Raw genomic sequence first — 9924 nt, forward strand, 5'->3', positions numbered from 1 at the left:
CATGCCATAAGTTTGCCCTTATTTTCACTGCTCAGACCCTCCACCCCTCCCCTGAGGCATTGTGTCTCGAGGCCCCTCAACCACTCTTCCCTTTCCCCGAGGCGTCGTGCCTCGAGCTGTCCCCCCTCCCTCCCTCGAGATCCCCGAGGCGTCATGCCTCGAGGCCCCCCGGCCCCCGAGAGCCCTAAGGTGTCGTGCCTCGAGGTCCCCCCACCCGCTTGTGGCAGGAATACTGAATAGTTTCTGTGCTAATGAAACAACCCATAACGCTACTTCTGTAGACAAACTGACTAGACTTTCTAAGCCGGAGAGAAATAGTAGTGTACAACAGACTACTCTACTGCAATGTTAATGTTGATGACTACAAAACAAAGACGCTCTCTGTTAAGGCTAGCTCTTCCATAGACATTGCAAGTTACAACCTATATAAGATTGAATGCCATGAGTTAATTTAACAAACAATTGGAATACTGAAGTTGATGTTTCTTCTCATATCACTGGCTTAGCTGCTTATGTTGTGGAAGAACTCTACAAGTACAATTGGAGGTCAATACTTCTTTGCAACAAATTTGTACTGTTTCAGAAAACCAAACATTAGAATATAGGAAATGTATGCAGATGCCTAGATGACTCTGCATGTACATAAACATACATGTCTATGAAGTCATTATTAAGTTAACATGATTTGATTAGAGTTGAGAAGGTAGATCATTTATCCCAATATAATAGAATGTGTGCAGTTCAAACTCCACTATACAGGCTTGGGATGAATTGTAAAGAGAGTTATGCAAACCTATATCAAGAAAGTATACATTTGTTAGGACTTCATTCCACTAATCATCATTGTCAGAAGGGGCTAGGATAAATTACCTTGTGTTGGCTGTATTTTCCCTGACTGTTGGTAAGCTAGAATTGTTGGTGTTGCAGAAAAGGTTGTGTAGTGCCATGACAGTCTTGTAAATCAGAGGGTTGGTACAAAGTATAACACCTCAAGGTAGAGTTCTGTATTAGGAGTTTTCAAAAGTCAAATTTTATAACAATATATTTACCGAAAGGAGAATAAGAAGGAAAATGCATTATAACAGCCTATATGATTGTCATAATGCTAATTCGTACATACCTAAGGTTTCCCTGAAGGAAGAAGAATATATTTGGCCAAGAAAATTGCAGAAGCAGCAATGAGTGATCGAGCATAAAAAAACATGTTGTATTCTAAAAGAGAGAGTTTCGCAATGTAGCTAGCCAAGTGTTCCAACTGCAATGATAGAACTTGTAGATTATAAAATTTTAATCAACTCTTGTTTCCTATATAAAACATGTTGGAGAATTATCAACCTTAAGTGAAACGGTTACCTCATTAAGTCCTTGAGCAGCTCGAACAAACCTCCTGCAGTATATCTCAACAATAAGTTCCTAAATCATCATACTCAAAAGCAACTACTAGATCATGGTAAGAATATTAACCTCAGAATACATTTGGCGGTTGGAGCTGTCATTTCAAACTTCAAGTAATTTAAAACAACAGACTCCATTTGCAACACCTACATAATACTACGTCTTAGCGCCACTTCAGAGTTTAACCATTGAAGATTCTGTGAATCAAGATCATATACCTCCTCCTTGAAGTAAGTGTTGTCTGTTATGTAGCAGAACTCTTCGACTTGAGGTGCACAGATCTCCTCATATTTTCTACAATAAAGCATTTCCCATATTAATATCTTAGAGCATTTTCTTACAGATATGCTTGAAATATTTGAGGAAACAAGAATATGAAAAGCACTCAAGGAAAAAAGTGTAAAGATCATGGCGAAAACATATGCAATTTTTAAAGCTGCATAATTCGAAGATGAAACTAAGAAATGTTTTCATTATTTCTCTCGATAAAATTTACGATGTGATCATCATGCAAGCTACTTCAAGCAACTGTAGTCGTTGTCTGTCCATCAAATTGCCCGAAAGATATTGATCAATGTAGTTAATTGTCAAAAGCAGCGTATTGTAGCTTCATATTTTTTTTGCTTAATTATAAGCTCTACATAAATGATGTGATTTTTATAATATTCGAAACTACAGCCAGACACACTTGTTTTGATTATCGAGGTTCAAAACTTTCATGCTATGGGCTTGCTATTGCTATGAAAAAGTGGGTATAACTTGTGCAAAGTTCAGTCTATCATATCATTCAACTTTCAGCAACGGAGCTGGTAAATCAGAAATTTGGAGAGAAACATATGATCTCAAAGAACACATTAGGGAAAATATTTCACATGCCATAACAAATGGAGAAACTGAGAATAAAACGACAACAAACCCAGTGTAATCCACAAGTGAGGTCTTCAGTGTTATCACACTAATCCGACAAGTGGGGTCTAGGAAAGATGGTGTTTACGCAGGCTTACCCCTATCTTGTGAGGGTAGAGAGGCAACATTTTTTTGTGTAAGGTGGATAATCATATTCACACCCCAGCAGTGTGGCAGCTCAATGTCAATCTTGAAGATGTAAAAGGCCATGGAGTTGCTGTACATTTACATTTTAACAGCCTATTTGGTTAGTCCTCTGATGTCAAAACTCCCTATACCATTTTCAGTTGTCTTCTGAACCTAAGACCACTTCCAATAGTGATGAGAGTAAACCAGACAAGAGGTCTTAGAAAAGCAGATTAACATTACAAAATGGCAAAGATAACACAATTCCAAAGTCTACAAAATGGCTTAGGTCGCAGGTTCAAGCCCCACACCATGCAAAGCGGAGCCCGGTATTTAAGTGGAGAAGGGTAGAGGGGCGGGCCCATTATCCACCGAGTTTAGAAGGCTGTGATTGGTCCAAAGGGCGGGTCACAGACGGATTTCTTGGTTAATAAAAAAAAAAAAAAACACCTGATCAAGTATACTCCTGTGGTAAAATGTATCACGTAAATATAACTGATATTTCAACAGGGACATAACTTTAGAGAAGAAAGTTATTAGAAGTTTACCTCAACAAGCCAGTCAATTAAGATAGCTCGCATGCTAGGATTGATGTCTTTATGTACTTTCGCCATGAAATCTGTGGAAGGCCTTTTCTTATCCTAGTACAGTGATCAAAGATAACATTAAAACATGTTTGATAAAAATGTTTGTAAAACTGCAATTCAGTTAAAGTTAGCAGCATCATCCAATTCAAAGAGCTTTATACCTCAGAGGCTCTCAACAGGCCATTGTAGCACATAACTGTGGGTCAACAAGTATATCTCTCTTGCATATATCTGCTGCCGGAATAAATTGTATTAAATAAATGTTATAGTTAAAATGAAATGCTAGAACAAGGACTATTCTCTGCTGAAAAGATCAAAACCTGCTGCTTTGACATGTTCTGAGATGTAGAGGGTGCTACACACCTTCTTCTCGTTGGAATCAACAGCAGTCGATTCATGGCCATCTATGTATTCGACCTCCGGACTTCTCACTGTGTCCATAGATTCATCCATGGAGACTAAGATATCTCAGTGAGATGGAGAAATGTCCATGCTGCAAGTGGCAGGAAGAGGAATGACACTGATCTTAGGTACAACTGCATCACTTCGTTGAATAGAAACAAGTTTGCTGCTTGATCTGACAGAGGAGGATGCTGACAGAACAACAGTCTCTGAGGAAACTGCATTACTATTGCAAGTAGGAATGTTCTTCCTACAATCTTAGATGTACCTGGTGACTTCCAAAGCCAAAAATGATTCCAAGTTAGTCACAACTTCAGATACAAGAAACAAACTTTTTCATTTTACTCACATTGCAAAACAACTATTAAATAAAAGGTTCATCAAACTGTGAAAACTCAAAATTATCAAAAGTTCCTTAATGTCTTCTACTTATTTGTGTAATAAAATTAAGAATAGTAATACAATCACTTAAGGAGACAAAAAGCAGGAATTGATCCACGATAATGAAATGCTAAACAATTCATGTTAACACTCATACTAAAATAAACTCCAGTACTCTAATTACCTTCCTACAGCAAAAAAGGACACATTATCAAGCCATTTATACAAACAAAGAACAAAAACAGAGAAACACTCACGAGTTTGGAGGAATGAGAAATCGAGTTACAAGAAGAGATAGTTATATGATTCGAGATATTAGAAAGTGCCGGCCGTTTCTTTGCGGCTCCAGCATTCAATTTTCTGGTATGATTATTCTTCAACCCCGATGAATTCGCCGTCATTGCTTGTCTCTTCGCCACCACACTCGAAACAAAAGAAGAGGGTCATCGTTATTTTCTCCTTCTAATTTTTCATCACCCTGTTCTTCAAGAAAACGAAGAAGAAGAAGAAGAATGTCAAGTCTCTATGGGTGTAAAATGTGAAGATTATATATAAACTAGAGAAAACAAAAGAAGTAACATGCCCATTTTCCAGTCTTGGATTGAGAATTCAACCACTCATGTCAAATCCCCCACCCTAAGGTCTCTTCTCTTTATTTTTCTCCTTCCTTCCTTCCATCCCTCACTACCTCACATGACAGGAAAAAAACACGAATGAACGGCATAAAAGACCATAACTTCTGTGTCCTAGAATCCTTTTCCTTCTCTATCTTATCTGGGTTAACGACTTAAAGCCATGGTTTGTAGAAGGAGAAAGTTAGCAAATAATCAGGGGATTGTATGCCGTTCTTCTTTCTTGGGGACCTTTATAGACTTCTGCAAATTGAATGAAGTGTTGAGACGTACTTTATTTCAGTGCTGGGTTTATAAAAGTGTGTTGAAAAAATTTAATTTATCTAGCGGGAAATAGGGTGGACTGATAGAAGCCCTAATATGTAACTGTTTCTATTCCACTCCAACTTATATGACACATGCACCACTAGTCCTAATACATAACTGTTTCTATTCCCTCTCAATTTGTATGACACGAGCACCACTAGTCCTCTAGGATTTCTAAGTTATCAAAAGAAAATAATATATCATTTTATGCAACTTTATTCAGAGTTGGGTTTGTAAAAGTTTATTGAGATAGGCATATTGAATAAGAAAAGAAATTGTATGTTCAAGCTCTACTATCAAATTGATTGTCTTAAACAGGCACCATAGTTTAGGCAGTGTCACTATACTTTGTGGTTAAACCCCAGCACAACATAGAGGCAATATAAGGCTCATAAAAGTTATCAAAGGCAGTAATCATGAATTGCACCATCCTTATCAGGTAAAGAAAGAAAAGAAAAGGGCAATTTTAAAGTGAATATTATTGTCTTTGAACTCTACTTAGCTAGTGGCGGAGCCAGAATTTTTACGGTGGGAGTTCAAAGTACAAAGGAGTAAACACACGAAGAAGCCAAGTAAACATCTGCTATATATGCATAAACCCCTTGCTCCTATTGGGCTCCGTCCCTGTGCATAGCAATAAGAAATCTACCCTGATTTTAAACTAAGTGAGTCAGAAAATAAATAGCAAGGCAAGTAAAGGTCCACAATTTGATCAAATTTCCATCATATCCTCCAAATTCGTATAAGTCAAACAAAGCTTAGGGCAAGAAAAGTTTTTTTTTATCAAATGTAACTCACCGAACTTTCTTTGGAACACGACAGCATCTCATTGCTTCAAACCAACAACGTACTCCGATTTTGCAACCTCAAGCATGCGCTCCATCTCTTGAATTGTAAATTTTTTCCTCATCTGAAAACACAATTTTCCAAAAAAAATCCAATTTTACCTAAAATCCCTAAATTCCGACCAATCAAAACCCTAAATAAAGTAAAAATGCAAAATTCAAGAAGAAAATCAAAGTAACCTCATAAATTTGTTCTTGAAATCTATCAATATCAGATACCCATCGATCATTCTGTAATTTAATCCGATCTTCAAGTATCATTCTCTCTTTTGCAAGGGATTCAAGCTGCGTCTACTGTGATGTCAACATGTGAACTAAGGCGTTGAACACTTTGTTCCATTTTTCTCTATTCGAAGAATTTTTTACTTTTTTGGACTTCGCCATTGCAGATTGAAGAAATTTTTAGAGTTTGAAAGAGAAAGAGCGCGCAATGGAGGGTAGAACCGTTGAGTTTCGAAAATTTTCCTAACGGTTAGATACAACAGTCTTTATGCTTTCTGAAACGAACACAATTATAGGGTAGGAGTCGGAGGCTTGGGCCTGCATTTGGGTTTGGGCTTGCTTCCTTTCGAGCCCTTAAGTGTCTGTTTGTATCATACTACGCGAATCGTGATATCATGTTAGTTATTCAAAAATTATATTGTATATTACTAATATAATTTGAAATCTAATTACTTTTCATATATTATGACTTCATGTTATATTCAATCAAATTATCATATTTAAAAACTTGTAAATCATATAAAATCATCATGAATTGAATTTTTTTATTCTTGGTATTTTATTTGAACTTATTTCATTTTTTTGTATCTTATCTTTATTTATTTGTTTTTACTCATGATACATATTTTTTATGATTTCAAAGTTACAAACGATAAAAAGATGCTACATTTTAAAATCGTTACAAAGAAATGGCTTCTTGTTACACTCAACATATGTGTCATGTTAGGTCACTCGTAAATCATATCCAATTATTATGATTTCAAAACTACAAATTAAAAAGTTTGTGACATGTAAGTAATGAGTAATAACAAATATATACAACTAACAACTCCATGTTATATTATGCACTAGAAAGGGGAAGTCCGTGCTTTGCACGGGACCAATCATTATTTGGAAAGTCGTAATATTTGTTTGTGGTACTTTTAATTTTTAAAATTCAATAATATTTTTTTATAATAATTATAATATAATATTAACGATCTAACATTAATATTCAAAATAAAAAGTAATTTATAGATAAAAAGATGGACAAATAAATAAATAAAATTAAGTTTATAACAACGTATATATTTGCTACACTTAATTAGGTAGTACTTATTTAATATGTTTTTTATAGTAAAAATTCATTTATATAGATAAAGTTTTCTTATAATAATCATCATTATTTGGAAATTTGTAATGTTTGTGGTACTTTTAATTTTTAAATTCAATGATACTTTTTTTCTAATAATAATATAATATTAACTATCTAACATTATTATTCAAAATAAAAGGTGTAATTTATAGATAAAAATGGACAAATAAATTAAAAATTAAGTTTATAACATCGTAAATATTTGTTGCACTTAATTAAGTAGTACTTATTTAATATGTTTTTTATAGTAAAAATTCATTTATGTAGATAAGGTTTTCTTATAATAATCATCATTATTTGGAAATTCGTAATGTTTATTTGTGGTACTTTTAATTTTTAAATTCAATGATACCTTTTTTTTCTAATAATAATATAATATTAACGATCTAACATTAATATTTGAAATAAAAGGTGCAATTTATAGATAAAAAATTGGTCAAGTAAATTAAAAATATAAGTTTATAACATCGTAAATATTTGCTACACTTAATTAAGTAGTACTAATTTAATATTTCGAAAAATTATTAACTACCTCTTTTACTTGATAAGTAATTAAATTATAATTGAGCAAATAGAGACCTTTTTCTTCCCGAAAATATGTTGAAGTTGGTAACTCTTGCAGGGGACCCACATGAAAAAGAGATAAACTACAGGTGCCTTTTTGTCTATTATGAAACATGTTCATACAATATAAACACATAGTACAATACAATTAAAGCTTAGAGCTCTCAAGTGGAAAGCCTTAAATGACTAAAACACCCCTTAATTCAGTTTTGATCCTAAGAAACACACACGTCAACGGTGTGCTGGCTGCTTGATATCTAATTGTCACTTATATAATAAGAGAAAGCCATAAATAAATTATTATTTTTTGGTAGGAACATAAATAAAGTATTAAACTGTTTGGGGGTCACTTTTGAATTGGACTAATGTGAAAAATTGAGGATTTTGGTAATTTCTAAAAAAAAGGTCTGTAATGCAAAAATAGGCATTAATAATGGTAAAAAAAAAATCCTGAAAAAAAAGAAGAAAATGACGCAGTCCGTCTCTTTTTAGTGACGCTGTATGTCGCTTTTTGAAAAGCGGCGAACAAGACTGCGTCGCTTTTCTGTCGAATTTGACCCAAAAAGTGACTCAGCCCGTCGCTTTGGGCTATCCTTTTTAGGCAGTTTTTTAGTAGTGTATGTAGCTTTCAAAGTTTGTCTTTTGCAATGGCTCATTAAGGGTAACAATGGAGTATATCAAATTAGCCATTGCTCTTGCTTCGGGCAGGAAGATTGCTTTGGCTCCGCTCGTACTATCTCATCTATATAGAGGTTGTAGAAACTTTGTTACTAGAGGGCATGGTACTGCAAGGGGTCCCTTCTGGATCCTACAGCTCTGGTTGCAGTCTTATTTTCTGGAATATAGACCTTTGCCTTACGATTCACAAAATTGTTTAACTTTGGGATGGCCCTAGCTCAAGGCAAGTTAAAACGAAACAACTTTCGAGAATGCTTTAAATTCTTTTATTCATGCCCCTCCATATCTCCTAGCCAGTTCACTCCATTTTCACCTGAATGGCTGAGATTGTTGTTGCATATTACATCTAGTAACCAAGCGTTAAATGACATCTGGTCCAGTTTCCTTATTGCTCGAGACCTCCAGTATGGCCTTGCATTGGGGAATTCAAGTGTTGGCAAAGTTGGAGTGGAGTATTACTCTCCAAATCAATTTGCACGACGGTTTGGCTTGACACAGATAGTGCCTCTACCTCCTCATCAGTCAGTCAATGTTTCATCACTTGATAGAATCATTTTCAATTCTGTAAATTGTATTCAAGAAGTGGACTCAAAGTTTGTTCAATTGATTGAGAAATTTTTCAGTTATCCCATTTCATGCCAATCCAAAATGTACGTCATCCTTTGAGTCCTGGTGGTTATATACGTAAAACTCGGACTGAATCAGAGAGTAATCGAAGAACAAGAAATGAATTTGAAAACGAAAATTTCTTCCTTCAGACGCTAGGTTGGAAGAACTGGGATCAGATGAATTTCTTGATTCAAAGAAACACGTGGCTGATTCTCAAGTAGAGACAAGTTGGGCAGACTACAAACAAAAATATGTTTTTAGTATCTACTTAAACTTGCTTTTATGGATGGTTTGAACTTTGAACATGAATTTGTTAATTTATGGTATTTTCTCTTATGAGAGAAGCCCTAACTTGTCACGAAAAAAACCGAATTTTGATCATAACCAAAAATATGTACCACTGCCAAGAAAATTTATCAAGAAGTGGATGTAAGAGATCAAGAAATTGTGCGTGATATCGAGAAATATAAGGGTGATGCAAAGGAAATTTTGAATGAGAAGAGGGGACTAGCAGAGAATTTATTTGAAGAGCTGATGATAAAAATTCAACTACGTTCACAAAAAATAATATAGAACTAACAACGTCTAAATTTTGTACTTGCATGCCACACTTGTTACCAGTAAAAACAGGATAGGCAAAATCAATGAATCCTTCCATTTTTGGAGATTCTAACATGGATGCGATAACAATTTTGGAGAATTCGCACAACATATATAGGTTCAATCAAACTTGCAAAATCGACTCTAAATCAACCGGACCTCATTGAATCTTTCACAACTTTTCTGATATCATCATCTTTAATATAGAAATCACTATTCTTATATATATTGTGAAGCAACAAAGCCTCTTTCATCTAACCAATTAAATTTAGAATTTTTTTTTAGCTATGTAGCAGCCAGCCAACCATGAAAAGGAAATTTGATGTCATTTTTAATGAAGAAACATGAAAGAAATGACCTTAAGAGAGAAGAAAGGGCAGATGTGCATACGAGTCAAAACATGGCTGAAATATTAATTGGCATCACTAACAATATTAATTATGACTGGCCCATGACCATTGATTTTATTATTTTAAGGCTCGAGTGAAGCTTTCTTATCGGTTGATCCGCACTATTAAGTACTTTATATATATATA

At 34.6% G+C, this 9924-nt stretch overlaps 1 pseudogene; it reads right to left on the reverse strand.

The window, feature by feature from the left end:
* Nucleotides 1–490: 490 nt before the first annotated feature.
* Nucleotides 491–4198, reverse strand: LOC102584027 (cyclin-A1-4-like; annotated as a pseudogene).
* Nucleotides 4199–9924: the final 5726 nt, after the last annotated feature.

Source organism: Solanum tuberosum, unplaced genomic scaffold, assembly GCF_000226075.1.
Source record: "Solanum tuberosum cultivar DM 1-3 516 R44 unplaced genomic scaffold, SolTub_3.0 scf00027, whole genome shotgun sequence".
Taxonomy (NCBI): domain Eukaryota; kingdom Viridiplantae; phylum Streptophyta; class Magnoliopsida; order Solanales; family Solanaceae; genus Solanum; species Solanum tuberosum.